This window comes from Echinops telfairi, unplaced genomic scaffold (genome assembly GCF_000313985.2).
Source record: "Echinops telfairi isolate 266 unplaced genomic scaffold, ASM31398v2 ScPeMD7_5;HRSCAF=22, whole genome shotgun sequence".
NCBI classification, from domain to species: Eukaryota; Metazoa; Chordata; class Mammalia; order Afrosoricida; family Tenrecidae; genus Echinops; species Echinops telfairi.
In genome coordinates, this window is record NW_022103901.1 from 25,945,606 (window position 1) to 25,962,340 (window position 16,735).

Consider the following 16,735-nt stretch of genomic DNA (forward strand, 5'->3'; position numbering starts at 1 on the left):
CTGGAAAAATCATTTAGAAAAAAATGCTAAAACTTTGTTTGTGGTATAATTAAATAACCTACTCTCTGCAGGAGTTTGAAGAGTCATGAGAATTCAGGTAAGTTTATACGGCTTAATGACTCACATATTTCTCAGCACTACATGCTTCTGTAGTATAAAAATCATTTTCTCTTTATGAATGCCTAATAGGAATCAACTATTTTCCTTTAAAAACCATATTTTTGCAAACTTTCCAGGAAAGTATTCCAGGCAATCATGATATCAGTGCTGTAGGATCATTAGGACTTGCTATTGGAATACGAGACCTCTTTCAAGTGTTGAAAAGCAAGGATGTGACTTTGAGGACAAAGGTTCACTTAACCCAAGCCATTGTGTTTTCAAATGCCTTACACGCATGTGGAAGTTGGACTTGGCATAAGGAAGCCCGAAGAAGAGTCAATGCACTGGAACGATGGTGCTGGCGAAGGACCACGGACTGCCAAAAGAACAAACAGATCTATCTTGGAAGAAGAACCAGGTGTAGATGGTGGGATTTCAGCTCACATACTTTGAATGTGTTGTCAGGAGAGATTAGACCCAAGCATGGTTAGGAAAGTAGATGGGCAGCGAACAAGAAGGCCCACAACAAGATGGATTGACATCGTGGCTGCAAGGGTGGGCTCACACGGAGGAACACTGGCTAGGATGGGGCAGGACCGGGCAGTGTCTCATTCGGTTACACGTAGGGTTGCTATGAGTCAGAACCAACTTGACAGCATTTAGCAACCACCACCACCACAAAACTGGAGTACACGAGATAAGGACACATGGTGGGTCCTTGACAGACGGTCGATTTCTTCCCACAGCTCTTGAACTATTGTCTGCTGAGGGTTAAAAATACTTCTGAACTCAGGTTACTGAAAGAAAAACCTGAGGGAAAAAAAGACATTAGGTAAAAAAAAAAAAAAAGCCATTTTCTTTGCGGAAGATCAGAATGAATATTTACAAAGGGCTGCTGGGTCCCACCACCGATCCATCTTCAAACTTAGTGGTGGCGCTGTACCAGGTTTTCCGTTTCCTTTTGTTTCACAAGAAAGGCACGTTCAAAGCTCGAGAAAACACTGCAGTGATTTTTGGAAAGAATTCTTCGGAGGAAGAGGCACACCATTCCCAGGAACTATTCTGATGTTGAGCATTCTTCCTGCTAGTCACATGAAATAAATCTTCCTTCTTGGATTTTTTCCATAATATATGTTATGAAGTGACCTCCCTTATAGGCATATAAAGATTATCCTCTCATAGACGGCGTTGTTTTTCTTTTGTTCCTTCATGGATTTCATCTCAATATTTTAGTGGATTTTTTCCATAATATATGTTATGAAATGACCTCCCTTATAGGCATATAAAGATTATCCTCTCATAGACGGCGTTGTTTTTCTTTTGTTCCTTCATGGATTTCATCTCAATATTTTAGTGCACAGAAAGCAATGTCTCCGTGTATGAGTGTAGCCCTCCTCTTTCACTCTTTGTCTAAGATGTAGGGTCCCTGGGCCATCAGGATTGCCGGAAGGCTTATTAACAACCTGTGATATGCAGATGATATAATGAGATCAAGGATTGTAATCTTCAGGATGGACTACAACTCAATGTTAAGAAGACCAAATCCTCACAAATGGACCAATAGGTAGCATAGTGATAAATGGAGTAAAGATTAAAGTTGTGAAGGATTTTGTCTTGCTTGAATCCACAATCAGTTCTCATGGAGGCAGCAGTCAAGAGATCAAAAGACGTGACAGGTTGCATTGGGTAAATCTGCTGCATAAGACTTCTTTAGAGTGTTAGAAATCATAGATATTACTTTGAGGACTAAGGCACATCTAACTCAAGTCATGGTGTTTTCAATTGCCTCATATGCATGTGAAAGTTAAACATTGAATAAGGAAGACCAAAGAAGAATCAATGTGTTTGGATTGTGGTGCTAGAGAAGAATATTGAAAGTTCCAGGGACTGCCAAAAGGAAAAAAAAGTCTGTCTTGGAAAATGCATGACCAGATTGCTCCTAAGAGGCAAAGATGACAAGACTTCATGTCACACTTTGGACATGTGGTTAGGAGAGACCAGTCCCTGGGGAAGGACGTTGTGTTAGTCTGAGTACTTTAGAGAGACAAATCCACAGAAACTCATGCATAAGAGAGAGTTTTATATTAAGGTTATTAAGTGTGCATCAAGAAAACATCCCAACCCAGTGCTGCCCAAGCCCACAAATCCAACATCAACCCACTAGCCCCTATGTCCAACACCAATCCACAAAGTCCTCCTCCATCTCACAAAACACAGGCAATGACACCGACGGCAGGAGGAAAGCCGAGTCAGTGAATGTTTAATCATCCCATTGCTGGCAGGGGTCTCCACACGGCTGCTCCAGCACCCAGGGCTGCATCGGTATAGGTCCATGTGGCTTCTCCTCAGGAATGTCTTACAGGAAGTGAGCCTTGCCAGCTGAAGCTGGGAACTGGCTAAGGCAGCTGCACCCTGGTCTGACCATCAGAAAGCAAGAGATCCGAGAGGTAGAAAGGTGAGGCTCACCGAGCCATTTATCCCTCTGCCCTTCAATTAACCCCACATGTCCTTATAGGCCAGGTTGGCACAATAAACTAACTACCTCAGACATCATGCTTGGTACAGTGGCAATGAAGAAGAGGAAGGAACTCAATGAGATGAACTGGAACAGTGACTGCAACCATGGACTCAAGCGTAGGAGTAATTGTGAGGCTGGTGCAGGACTAGACAGTGTTTTATTCTGTTGTGCACCGTGCATAGAGTTACTCTGGGTAGGAACCGGCTTGATGGACCCTAGCAACAGGAAGCCACCAGGAATCCAGGGAGGGGAACATTCTACTGCTGTGGTGCCTTGGTGAGAGGCTTCAGCTTACCTAATTGGCAAGAGTTCACCCTCTCCATCACCACCGCTCTTTGGAGGCAAGACGAGACTCAGTTGTAGCGGAGTTACACCTGTCCTGAACCACGGCCAGGGGACTGTTCACATGGCGTAGGTAGGTTGGAGAGCTGAGCAAGTTGTATGCCTTCGACAAAGACCGTAGGCTAATTGTGTTGGGTGATAGCTCTTTCTAGATGTCCAGAGAAAAGCAGTTTGCATAGTTTCTGAGCCAGACAATTTATGGTGCTTGCTTAAGTAAAGCCTTCCCTTTGATGGCACAGGTCATCATGGGGTTCCTTGTCCTCGTCCTTCAACCTACAAAGTTTTTACATAGAGTAGTGCTTCTCAAAGTGTGAGTCCCAATGTCAACTAAATCCACACAGAAGAAGCACACCAGCTTGTGTTATCCAAGGATTGTAAATAATAAAATTCAAATCCAAAAGAAGAAATGGTATCAGAGTTTAAATTCTGAAGACCCAGTTTACAGAAGGCAGTGGACAACAGTGAAAACTCAAAATCCATTTGCAGGGTCTCCACATGGATTAAGCCCCTGTTGAATCCCTCTGACCATAATTCAGGGATGTGAATAGCCTTGCTATCAAACAGAGAGTATTGCAAATTTGATTTTGGCAGATGTAGATAGGTTAAAATATAACACATTATCATTTGCTCTCCCTTTTGAAGTATTTTAAAGTTGCTTCACTTTTTAATACTATCTGCTTTCTTTTTTATTGAGATTTTTCTCCATTTCAGGTTGTCATTGCTGGGTTTTTTGGTTTTGTTTTGTATGATTTTCTGTACATGAAATCCAGGATTTGCAAATCTATAAAGAAAGTAACTGGATTCATAATTATTTGGAGGCATGGAGAAAGACAGGACTGTCTATTCACGTAAAGAGTTACAGTCTCAGAAACTCATGAGGGCAGTTCTGTCCTGCCCTGGAGGGTCACCAGGAGTCAGAATTACCTAGATAGCAGTGAGTTTTGTTTTCTTTGTATTTTTAAAGAGGCATGGCAGGCAAGATTAGGCAGGGAAATGAGAAGCTAACAATAATAAGTGCAAGGAAGAAGAAAATATTTTGTAATTGATTGTGGTGATGATTGCACAACTTTTCTTGTATGACTGAGAGATTAAATTGTATGATATGTTAATTGTATGCCAATAGAATTATTTTTTTTTTTACAATGTAGTCCCCAGACCAGCAGCAACACCTGGGAACTTGTGAAAAATGTGCATTCTCAAGCCCTAGCCCACTCATCACTGCCATCAAGCCGATTCCAATTCATAGTGATCCTATGGGACAGATCAGAACTGCCTCTGTGGGCTCCCAAGGCTGTACATTTTTACAGAAGCAGAAAGTGGCTGGTGGTTTTTGACTGCTGACTTTGTGGTTGGACTACTGCCCAACCCATGAAGCCATCAGGGGTCCCAGACATAGACATAGATATCTATAAATATACACCTGCACCTCCATTCAAACTAGACTTACTGCATCAGAAACTCCGAAGGGGGACCCAACAATCTGGATTTGAACAAACCCTCAAAGGGATAATGATATACACAAAAGTTTGAGAGTTGTGTTTCTCTAACTTGGCTTTATTCTCGGATTTCCTGGGAAGCTTCGAAAAATTCTCATGTCCAGGTATTGCCAACATTGGGAATAGGTATCCACAATGAGACTGGCTCCACCTGCTTAGTCCTATGTATCCCTGTAAATTCCACAGCGTCTGCAGGGAACCTACCTTTTGGGGTAAGTGGTACTGTCACAGGCTGTTGGGACATATACCTTATATATAGTCTGTATCTGTTAGACAGGGTTGACCAGAAAAACAAATCCAGAGACCCTCATATGTGTAAGAGAGAGTTTTCTATCATAGGACAATTGCATATTGAGAAAACATCCCAGCCAGGTCTAGATCTAGTCCACAAGTCCAATGTTACCCCATATGTCCGCTATTAGTTTGTAAATTCCTCTTCGGACTCGCGCAACACATGCAATGATGCCAAATGCAGGAAAATCACAGGCCAGTGGGTGGGAAGTCTTGTGGATCCAATGGCAGTGGAAGCATCACAGGGCTGCCTCCGCAGGTCTCTTTAAGAAACAAGGACAGCTACTAGAAGAAAATGAAATGGTTGTTTTATTTTGGTTGATCAAGAAAGGAGGCGAGTGTCACCAACGAAAGCCCCTGGAAAGGGGCACTTTCAGTTTTATATGAATCTCCCACTCACTGCCCTCAAGTCGATGCTGACTCATAGCGACCCTTTAGGACAGGGTAGAACTGTCCGGGTTTCTGAGACTGTAACTCTCGCTGGGGGTAGAAAGCCCTGTCTTTTCCTCTCGGAGTGGCTGGTGGTTTCAAACTCCTGACCTTAAGCATAGCAGCCCATTGCATAACCAATACGCCAATAAGTTGAGGGAATAGGAGTATGTAACAGATTTCGAGGACTGTCAAGAATACGCATTTGGGCACGGTTAAGACTCTTGTCTTGTCAGACTCCTTGATTCTAAATGTTGTCTGAGTTGATCTGGTGGAGACTTGACCCAAGTTCTTTTGTTATGAGGTCAGCTCTAGGTTCCAATTGTTTCTTCTATTATAACTTATCATTGTTTGGTTGGGGTGGGATATTTTTCTAGGAGAAAAGGGCTCCGAAGAAACAGGTTATCAGGAAGGAAAGAGCAAAATAGGTTAATTATAATGTGGTAGTTACGTAGTCTCACATCGACTTGAGGCTATTAAGAGCGAAGGGGTGGAGTCTAATCCGTCAATCAGGTCACAGCCTGATGATGCCTCCTTGTGGGCGTGGCCTTCTCATGAGGATTCTGGGAACTTCCACTCTTTGCCTTTGTTTCCATGTGCACAAGCCCTGTGAAGCTACGCTGAAAGCGTAGCCATGTGTGAGCCATGTGTATCAGATATCTGTGTTCCATGGGGTTTTCAATAGCTGGTGTTTTTGAAAGTAGGTCACCAGGTCTTTCTTCCAAGGCACCTCTGAGTAGAGCTGAACCTCCAACCTCTTGATTGCAGTTAGCATGTTAACCATTTGCAACATCCATGAACTCCAAATTTTCCACGGGTGGATGAAATGAATGGACACCTTTCAGAGCCAGCAGTTCACGCGAGGGCCTTGCTGCTCCCCATCTGGCCCTAACAGCAGCCTGAGCACCACCTGGAAGCTCATTGGAAAAGCAGAATCCCGGGCCCTGCAGCAGACCCGCTGGATCAGAATTTGCACTTCAACGAAATACCCGATGATTAGAAGGCATATTACAGTTTGAGCATTGGCCTGGGTTACCAAACCCTCCGTCTGAGATGGGTGTCTGAAAGTCTCTGACACAGGTCCATCGTTAACTGAACTCAAGTCCAGAGCTCATTGCTTTTGCTTTTCTGATTCGGGGTTGCACTTCCCCTTTGCTCTAAACCACTGAGTGCCCTGACTGAGGAGGGGAGAACAGCCTCCGGGAGAAGTAACTAAATCCAATTCAAGGGGAGCATTATGCATGAGCAAGGAGAAGGGGATGCGTTAACATTTGGACATATTCTCTTGCCATATTGTCTAATCCACAGCCTTCTGCAAATCTAGTGCTCAGGATTTAAGCTCTGTTATAATCCTCCTCCTCTGATCATGGATTTCCTTATGAACAATCCTTTAATCACATGGATTCGTATGCTTTTTTCCATGTGGATTTAACTGACACCTCATTTAAGATAAACCTGTCAGACCTCAGGCCCTATTATTTTGGATAGCTGGGCAGCTTCTGATTTCTTTGCCACATTTTCTATAGCACCCACTTCTTCAGTGATTGGTTCATGAGGGTGAGTATCGTATGTGTTCTTCCAATGGTCCTGGGCTTTTTCTCTCTGAGTAGTTCTTAGATATAGAATTACTTTGATGGAAGTGTTTCTGTCTTTTAGTCGATCATATCCCCAAGGAAACAACGGGTGTAATGTGATTCACATGTCTCCTAAGGTCAGGGCTTCCCTTCCAAAATAGCCACAGAGTTCAGAACCATAATACATCACATAAGGGCCTTATTTATGGGATGGTAACTTAGTTCTTTCTCTCATGATAACTCTGACCAATAAGTAGTGGTTACCTGGAACACTGGGCTGAAAAAGATCCCAAGACCTTCAGCGGGCTTGGAGAGGAAAATATCTTTTGACTGACCCTTAATGCCTGTTATGGATGTTAGTGCTCTGATTGATTGTTGATGTCTGTTATGGATGTAGACAAGTAAAATGGATACATTGTTTGATATGTATTTCTCCACCAAAACCCAGAGGCTTCTTAGAAACTAGCAAGTTTTGTTTGGTTGAAGAATTAAGATATGATACGTGTAAGTGACAAAATGATAGTTAAGATAAGTCTCCAGAGTCAGAGAAGAGAGAACTTCTTAACGTCAAAAGGCAAAGTTCATGCAAGAGTTACAGCTGAGCAGAGTTACGGCTGAGCAGTGGAAGAGTTAGGTCCTGGGTGAGACCCCCAGGCGACAAATCTTAGTAGAAATGGCTTGTGTCTTGCCAATGCCCTGGATTCATCATATCCTGGGATAACTACCCACATACAATGGCTTCATCTCTTAAACAGTGCTCAATAGAGCATATTCTCACCATTTTGGGTTTTTTTTAAACCTAGCACAGTGCTATCCAATAGAAATATAGTGTAAGCTACCTATGTCACCTTAAACTTTCTGGTAGACACGTTAAAAAGTAAAGAATAACAAAGGAGATTCATTTTTTATTTTAGCAAAAACACATATAACAAAGTTTGTCATTTCCACCACTTTTAAGTATGCCATTCAGGGATATTGATTATATTCGCAATGTTGTACAAGCATTCTCACTCTTTCCAAAACTTTGTTTTGACCACTAACAGAAACTTAGAAAGCAATCACTCCCCATCCCTTCCTTCCTCCATCCCCTGATAATTACTAATCTATTTTGGCCTCTATATATTTGCTTATTGTAGATATTTAATAAAGGTGGGATCATACAATAGTTGTCCTTTTGTGCCTAACTCACTGTATATGCTCGAGTACAAGCCGACCCAAATAGCAGCCAAAGCACCTAATTTTGCCACAAAAACTGCATTAAAAATGTGCTGAAAAACTCGGCTTATACATGAGTATATATGGTATTTCACTTAATGTGGATGTTCTTAAATTTTATCCATCTTGTAGCATGTATGACAATATCTTTTCTCTTCATGCCTGAATAATATTCCATTGTGCATTCAAATCTTATTTTGTTGATTTATTCATCCTTTGGAGCGACTTGGGTTGTTTCCACCTTTGGCTAATGTGAATAGCACTAACGTGAGCATTGGTATATAGTTTGAATCCATTCTTCAGTTCTTTAAGTATACATACCTTGGAGTAGAATTTCCGGGTCATGTAGTAACTCCATTTTTAACTTTTTGAGAAACTGTCAAACTATTTTCCATAATAGCTATAATTTTAATAATATATTAATTTTATCTAGATATCCAGAATATTATCATTTAAGCTTGCAATTATAACAAACATACTACTATTGAGATATTTTACGTTTTTGGAGGGGATGGGCACTAAATCTTTGAAAGTTAGTGTATGATGCTCACATCATATTCTCAATGTGAACTAACTACAGTCCCAGTGCTTCATACCCACCGAGGACATGTATGTCCTTATGTATATGTTCCTTATACCAAAATGTCTGAGTACATGCCACTCGGATCCTGCACTTTCCCTCAAATTCTATTCTGATGAATTCAACAGACATGAGGGTTTTTTTCCATTTAAAATGTCTATCAATATAACATAAGAAAAATTATTAACTTATTTTAACATGAAATCTATTACTAAGTAAGCAGTGCTTTCAAAGTCAAAGAACTTTGTCGCTGATTCTAAAAGGTAAACTGATGGTAGAAAAGGAACATCCGTAGCCATGGAGTTGATTCTGATTCATGGAGACCTCTTGTGTTACAGAACGGAAGAGATTTTCACAGGGTTTTCTTGGCGATAACCTCTGTGGAAGTAGATCCCAGGCCTTTACTCCATGACACTGTTGGGAGGGTTGAAGCCACCAATTTTTAGGGTAGTGGTTGAGCAGGAAGCAATTGCGCCCCCAGGAACTTTAAATCAATGAAGGAATCTTTAATACTTTTCCCCAGGGAACAGATTATATGGACCTCTTTTCTGGAACCTAAGTGGGTTTTTTGTTTGCTTGGGGGTTTTTTTGGTTCTTGTTTAACTTTTCATTGTGATTTGGATGAAAGGTTACATAACCAATTGGTTTGATTTTTTTAAAAACACTTAAAATTTTTTTTGTTATGATTTAGGTGAAGATACACTGAGCAATTCGTATACATTTGGTTTCACGCGCCTTTTGCCGTGCCCTCAATGTCACCTCACTGTGATAGGTAGGTTTATTGCGCCAACGTGGCCAATGAACACATGTGGGATTATTTGAAGGGCGGAGAGATAAATGGCTCGACGAGCCTCGCCTTTCTTGTCTCTTGCTCTTTGATGGTCGGACCAGGGTGCAGCCATCTTAGCTTGTGCTCTGCCTCAATTTGCAAGCTACCCTACCTGTGGGACACCTGACCTATACACTGTGTGGCTGTAGTTTGAAGTTCCTTCAAGACCTGCTCCTGGAGTAGGCATTGCTTGAACTGGAGACTATCAGACCCTATCATCTGGCTGACTGTTGGTGACCTTGCTGTTTGCTGCCTGTGGCCAGATAGCCTGAATGGCTCTACAGAGAACTACCCAGGGGCCCTCAAGACTTGAAGGACTGCCAGAGTATTAGCTGTCTCACGGAAGTGAGTTGCCCTGAGCCATTTGTACTGCTTTATAGATTAATTAACTGTTTATTTCTTATGATATATATATGTAATCATTAGTGTCCTGGTTTTGTTTCTCTAGAGATCCCTGTGTAGCATACTCACGCATCCCACTTTCTCCATGTGTCCTGTTTCCATTCTCTCTTCCTCACCCTCTGGACTTTGGCCTTGGGTAAATGCTGCCTTATTAAAACCTCCAATGGTCGATCACTTAACAGAGGAGTGAGTTCAGTTTCAGGCCTCAAGAGTGACTTTGAGACATAGTCTTGGCCCAACCAGGATGCCTATTCTTTGAATGATTTTGAATTGTGCTGTACATTTTCTCCCACTCTTCTAATATAACCCTTTTCAAGGCAGTTGGTAGTGGTAGCCAAGCCCAGTCTAGTAATCAGAGGTCCTCAAACTATAGCCCATGGGCCACATGCGGCCCGCTGAAGACATTTATCCAGCCGACTGGGTGTTTTTGCCCCATTTTGTTTTTTACTTTAAAATAAGATATGTGCAGTGTGCCTAGGAATTTGTTCACTTTTTTTTTTAACTATAGTCTGGCCCTCCAACGGGTCTGAGGGACAGTGAACTGGCCCTCTGTTTAAAGTTTGAGGACCCCTGGTCTAGTTCTTCTTGTTTCAGGGTTCTAATAACGATTCGCCCACCGGACTAATTATTTCCATGTCTTTTGATTTTCATCACATATCTTTTCTCAGGGAGAGACCAATGTTTGCACGTTACATGATCATTGACAAGCTTCTAAGACACCAGTCACCATTCACCCACCTAGGATGTAGAACAGAATCTTTGTGATCTAGGTTAGGCCAATAGACCTTGGTGTCCCATGAGACTGGGGTCCTGATCCCTCGGGCCCGGTCTGTTTGGTGATGTCTACGAAGTCTTAATAACTTTGTCTCCTGTATGCTCTACCACAACCTTGGATCTATTTGTCGCAAAGATAAATACACATAAGCAAATATACAAAGAGCCTCCTGTCAAATCTATATATTCATTCTCCCTCCAAGGAGGTTTCCTAATGGTTTTGTTTGTTTTCTGGAAAACTAGAGTGAGCTCTTTCTCATGTGTGTTATCAATATTCCCTCCAAAAAGCCTCTCAAAGTTGGCTACCACATGAATCCAGCCTCCTCTTCCTATGCACTTTGCCCTCATTCTCCTGTTCTGCTCTGTAATGCAGATGCTGGCCCATGGACACTGCCTTTCCCAGGGTCCCAGGTACGCTGGCTCTGGCTCAGTGCAGTCAGTGAGAGAGCCATTGGCAAGGGGCTGAAAGGGAAGGGAGTAGCTAGAGCGTCTCTCCCACCTCTGCAAGGGAATGATCTTCTTGCCTGGACTCCATTCCTGTTCCAATTATTTCATGGGCAGCCACCAGCCACCTGTCAGAGGACGTTTGCATGTTGCTAGACAGTAGACTCGACTGATGATGCTGAGCCAGTTTCAGCGGGGCTTTCAGACAAAGACGGACTGCAAAGGGAAGTCAAGTGTTCAACTCCTGAAAATCAGCCAATGGAAAAACCCTTTCGATCACAATGGTCTGATGTTCAGCTGTGGACGGGTATTCTGCCGAACTGGGCAGTGTTTCTTTCAGTTGTGAATTCATTCAGAATTGGGGGCTGCCTGTGATTGTTAACAAGGCAGCTTCTCTGTATCTAAATTGCCTGTTCACAGTTTGTCCACATCTTTCCATGGGGTCTCCTGTCTTACCTGACCTCTGCTTCATGGCAATAGGGAAGCCAGAGAAGGCTACATAGGGTTCCTCCTCCTCCAAGCCATTTTTATCAACTGTGCCAGGTACGAGTAATCTAAAGATGATTTAAAGTACATAGGAGGACTTGAGTATCCTCCTATTTTAATATGCTCGGGATCCCCTGATGATCCCAAGGGATTGTAACTCTATCATATTTTAATGATTCTCTCAAATAAGTTTGGGAAAAATTGAGTGAGAGCCTTCTTTCATTACAGTGAAGATCTCCCTGTGTGGTATACATGGTTTGTGCTCAACTAACTGAAAGGTTGATGGTTCAAACCACCCAGTAATAGAGGACCATTCTACTTTGCTACACATGCAGTTACCATGAGTTAGAATAGACCCAAAAGCAACTGTGTGGGGTTTGTTTGTTTGGGTTTGGGGAAGAAGGGTTCATCACATGCAGATCTGCGGCTAGGTCCTGGTACTTCCTTAATGTTATCAAAGGGTATACAGTGAAATTCCCAGTCCTTCCCAAGTCTAATGCCGCAGAAGTAAGTACAGGAGTTCTGCCATGGGACAATATATGAGCCCCTGATACATGTTCTGGGAAATCACAGACACTAAAAGCCAAGAGACTGATGAGAGTAATAGGGTCAGGTCAGAACACTCACAAGAACTATCATTGTAACCTGGGGAGACTGAGAGCCCAGGCAGGTGGCCCCGCCTATGACTGGAAGCTGCCTTGGGGATGTTAAAAGTATACAAGTACAGTAGTGAGACAATATAGTGGAGCAGGGATATATATATAATATATATTACATATACAAATGGGTGTTGAGCTCACACTTAATCTTAAACTCTAATCTAAGAACAATTATGTCACCCTGCTTGGTACTAGCCCTTACGATGTCATCACTGAAGATATGGGTGCTACAGCAAAGTGAGGTGAGGAAATCAGATGGTTCCTGGCTATCAGAAAGAATAGTATCTGGGATCATAGAGGCATCCTTAAACAAACAGCCATCTAAGTGAGGTGTCAGCCAAGTCCACAAGGAACAAGCACACCAGCAGTGTGATCAAAGGATTATAAATTATCAAGGCCATGATTAGATGGAAGGATTGCATTAGCATGTAGCTTCCAAGCACCTGGTTTGCAGAAGGGCATGGATGACAGCAAAAATCCAAAATCCATTTGCAGAATCCCCGTATGGATTACGCCTTCATTGATCCCCTCAGTCCATTGACCAGGGATGTGAAGGGTCTTAGAGTCAGACAGAGTGCATTGTTACTCCAGATATACCCAAATCAAACTCACCGCCATCAAGGTGATGGTAACTCATAGAGACACTATAGGACAAGAAAGAACTTCCCCTGTGAGTGTCTGAGACGGTTACTCCGTGTAGGAGTAGAAAGCCCGAGCTTCCTCCCTCAGAGCACCTGGTGCTTTTGAAGTACAGACCGTGTGGATCGTGGCCCAATTCATAACCACAACACCACCAGGGCTTCGCACTGCAGGTGTGCTTTGGTTAAAATGTAACATTTACCATCTGTTTTCCCTTTTGACTCATTTTTAACTTATTCTAATTTTATTATTTTCTGTTTTCTTTTGGATTGAGGCTTTGCTGTGTTTCATTGTTATTATGTAAATGAAGTCTAGGATGGGTCTATCTACAGAGACAGTAACTAGATTAATAGCGTCTTAGGGTTTGGGCAGGTGAGGTTGTAGGGAAATTTTGAAGTAAAAAACAAAACAGGGCAAAAGCACCTGGTGGGCCAGATAAATGTCCTCTGCCAGCCGCAAGTGGCCCGCGGGCCATCGTTTGAGGACCCCTGACATAGACATTTGACACTCTAGCCATTTTAAGTGTATAATTCACTGGCATTTTCACGTTTGACTTTTTATGTCTACCAGACTTCACTCAGCATGATGTTTTCAAGGTTTATCTGTGTTGTGGCATGTATCAGATATTTATTTTTCTTTTCATGGCTGAATTAGATTACACTGTATGTGTACACAAAAATATGTTTATCCGTTCGAATGTTGATGGGCAATTTGAGTTGTTCCCTCCTTTGGGATATTGTGAATAAAGGTGTAATGAATGTTGGTGTCACAAAAAGAACCATAGTGAGACAGTGAGATGGGCCTGAGAAAAGAAGATGAAGTGGGCTAATGTACAGGAGGTAGTACTACTGCCAGGAACTGGAGTTACCTGCCCACAGCCAAGACCTCTCCCAGCTCAATCTTCCTTTGTGTAGAAAAAAAAAAAAGCATTTGAAACCAATACAATGTCTGAGTTATTTTGTCACTTGTGAGTTATCTCTAATCCATGGTGACTGTATCAGTCTGAGTATATTAGAGAAATAAATCCACAGAAACTCATGCATAAGAGAGAGTTTTTTATAAAGGTTAAGTACACATTAAGAAAGCATCCCAGCCCAGTGCTGCCCAAGCCCACAAGTCCAACATTAGCCCATATGTCCAACACCAATTCACAAAGTCCTCCTCCATCTTACAAAACACACACAATGATGCCGACTGCAGGAGGAAAACCGAATCAGCGAATGTGTAAGCATCTCAGTGCTGGCAGGGGTCTCCACACGGGTGTCTCCACACGGGTGCTTCAGCACCCAAGGCTGCATCGGGGTAGGCCCATGTGGCTTCTTCTCAGGGATGTCTTGCAGGAAGTGAGCCTTGCCAGCTGAAGCTGGGAACTGGCTAAGGCAGCTGCACCCTGGTCTGACCATCACAAAGCAAGAGACCCCAGAACTAGAAAGGCGAGGCTCACCGAGCCATTTATCTCTCCGTCCTTCAATTAACTCCACATGTGTTTATCAGCCAGATTGGCACAATGAACTAACTACCTCAATCCACCCTTGCCAACTTGGCAGGTGTACATAATTCTTTAGCCTCACAATTGCAATTAAGTAACACCTACACCTTAATCCTATAATCCTGTGAATATGTTCCCCCACCTACGAAAGTTTGTAAGCCAACCACTTCATGCCTTTATCCCCCCAATTTTGGCTATCTAATTTAGTGACCCTACAGGTGTCAGAATAGGATTTTTCTTCTGACTGGTTTTTCTGATGTTGATGGCCAGCCCTTTCTCCCAAGACATATCTGGTTGCACTTGACTCTCCCACTGGTTGGTTAGCAGCCTTGTTCATCAACCATTTGCAACACCTAGGGACTCCTATACTGTCAACACCCCCGTACCTGCCAATCCACTTGGTGTTAGAAAAACATGCTTTATAGCAGAACAGGCTCTTTGATTCAGAGTTTTATATGTTGAAGTTTAATATGTACCCTTCCAGGTGTTCTTCCTGCCTATACAACATATGGATAGACGTTCACAAAGTGTGTGCATTTTTCCCATGCAGAGATGTTATTATGCTGTGAATCTTTCTCCACCACAGGCTTTTAAAACAAGAACATCCTTCCATCCCAGTAGATGTAAATATTCCCCCCCAAACTTTGTTCTTTCTGGGTCAGAGATGCTTTTTCCTCATCTAGCAGTTATTGCAGGTCCTTCATTCGATGGACTACAGTGGCCGCATGGACTTTCATTTCCATCCAGTCCTATGGAGCTTGAACTTGATAGAAAGAGGAGCCAGAAAGCACTGAGTGGTCCTTGGTTAAATTCATCAAGCGTGGCAGGATTGTTTAAGGACAAATTTCCAAAAGAAACCCGTTGCCATCGATTCTGCTTTATGATGACCTCATGGGACAGAGTTGGACACTTCAGGGCTGTAGATCTTTACAGCAGCAGACCGCAGCCCCATGGGACAGCTGTTGGTTTGACCCATGATTTTCCAGCACAGGACCATGCGCTGTTTCGTTCTGTTGTGCAGAAGGTCACTATGGGCCGGAGCCAACTCGATGGCACCTAACAACGTAACCACAGCAGCCAAGGGCTGAGCCACTAGACCACCAGGCTTCTTAGGAACTGACCAAAGAGACACTAGTTGGCCCTCTCACTATCTTAACTACCTTTCTGGGGTTTTCCCCCATCAGTCTTTCCAAAATGAACATCCGCTTTAAAAAAGAAAAGAAGGTGAAAGACCCACCTGGTCAAAAGTACTAGGTGTCCACAATGCACGCATCATTTGAGTACCTGGTAGGAGCGTCAAGGTACAGTTGGGAAAATGTTCTTCCTGCTATGCCCTCAGGTGATTTTCCGGTTTGGATGTGTGGTGGCCATCAGCAGGGCCACGCTTCGAATCCAGGTTCTGCCTTTGACCAGCACTATGGCCTGAGTCAATTCATTACTAAACTTGGAGCACAGTTTCTGAGTGTCTGAAACAGGGGTGTGGGTAATACTTACCTCCGAGAGCGTTAGACGTGCTGGTGAGTAGATCATCCGTGAGATTACAATTCTCAGGGCATGGTCATCGTGCTTCGGACACAATGTTGAAAATGGTGGCGTCTGCTTTGAAATACAGGCAAGCCCTTGGGGTGGTGACTAGCCTTTCTCTCTGCCTGGTAGTTGCCAGGAGAAAACGCCCTCTGAGAGCGTGTTGATGATTTGGAGATGGGACTCTTATTTTTTGTATACGCTTGTTGTTTTCATATGCCCGTTTCCCATGCCCAAGGTGAGGTCATTCTCACCCATCTGTGTCCACCTCATGCCAAAGCTACTTCAACGCACAGCTCCTCTGAGAAGCCTCTTCCAAGGCCCAGCAGGGAGGATTCTCTGTGAGTTGGCATGCCTGGGGGAAGGTGCAAGACACTGTGCCAAGCAGTGTGACCTTCATATCATTTTCTGACCCAAAAGGCTTCATCGAACAGGCTCCGTTTGCCTCCTGGGCTTGGGACAAAGGAATCATTTCAGTAAGACATATATAGCAGTCCACCGAAGAAGCCAAGCAAGAAGCTGTGAAATAAAATATCTGCCCCTCCTTGGTGAGTAGGCTCTAAGAGTTCACGTCAAAAGGGTGGTTGCAAACTCATAGAACTCTGTATTAAACAGAAAACATCAGAAGGCAGAGCTGTTGTTTCTCCACACAGCCTTCAGCTGGGTGGATATGCTTCTGAAGCCAGTGTTCCCTTCGAATTCTGTGATCTTTGACTTACATCACTTCATGAGAGACCTCTGGGCATCCTCCAGAGACGTGTGTTGGGTTTTCTCTGAAATGGTCTTTGAGTTTAGGAAACACAGGGAAATCTGAAAGGGCAAGATCAGAGCAGCAGGGTGGGTGGGGTGAGGTTTCCCAACAAAATTCTCATAGGACAGCCTTGCTACCATAGAGGAATGAACAGGTGCATTGTCGTTGGGAGAGGGGAGGGAATTCCGGGGGGG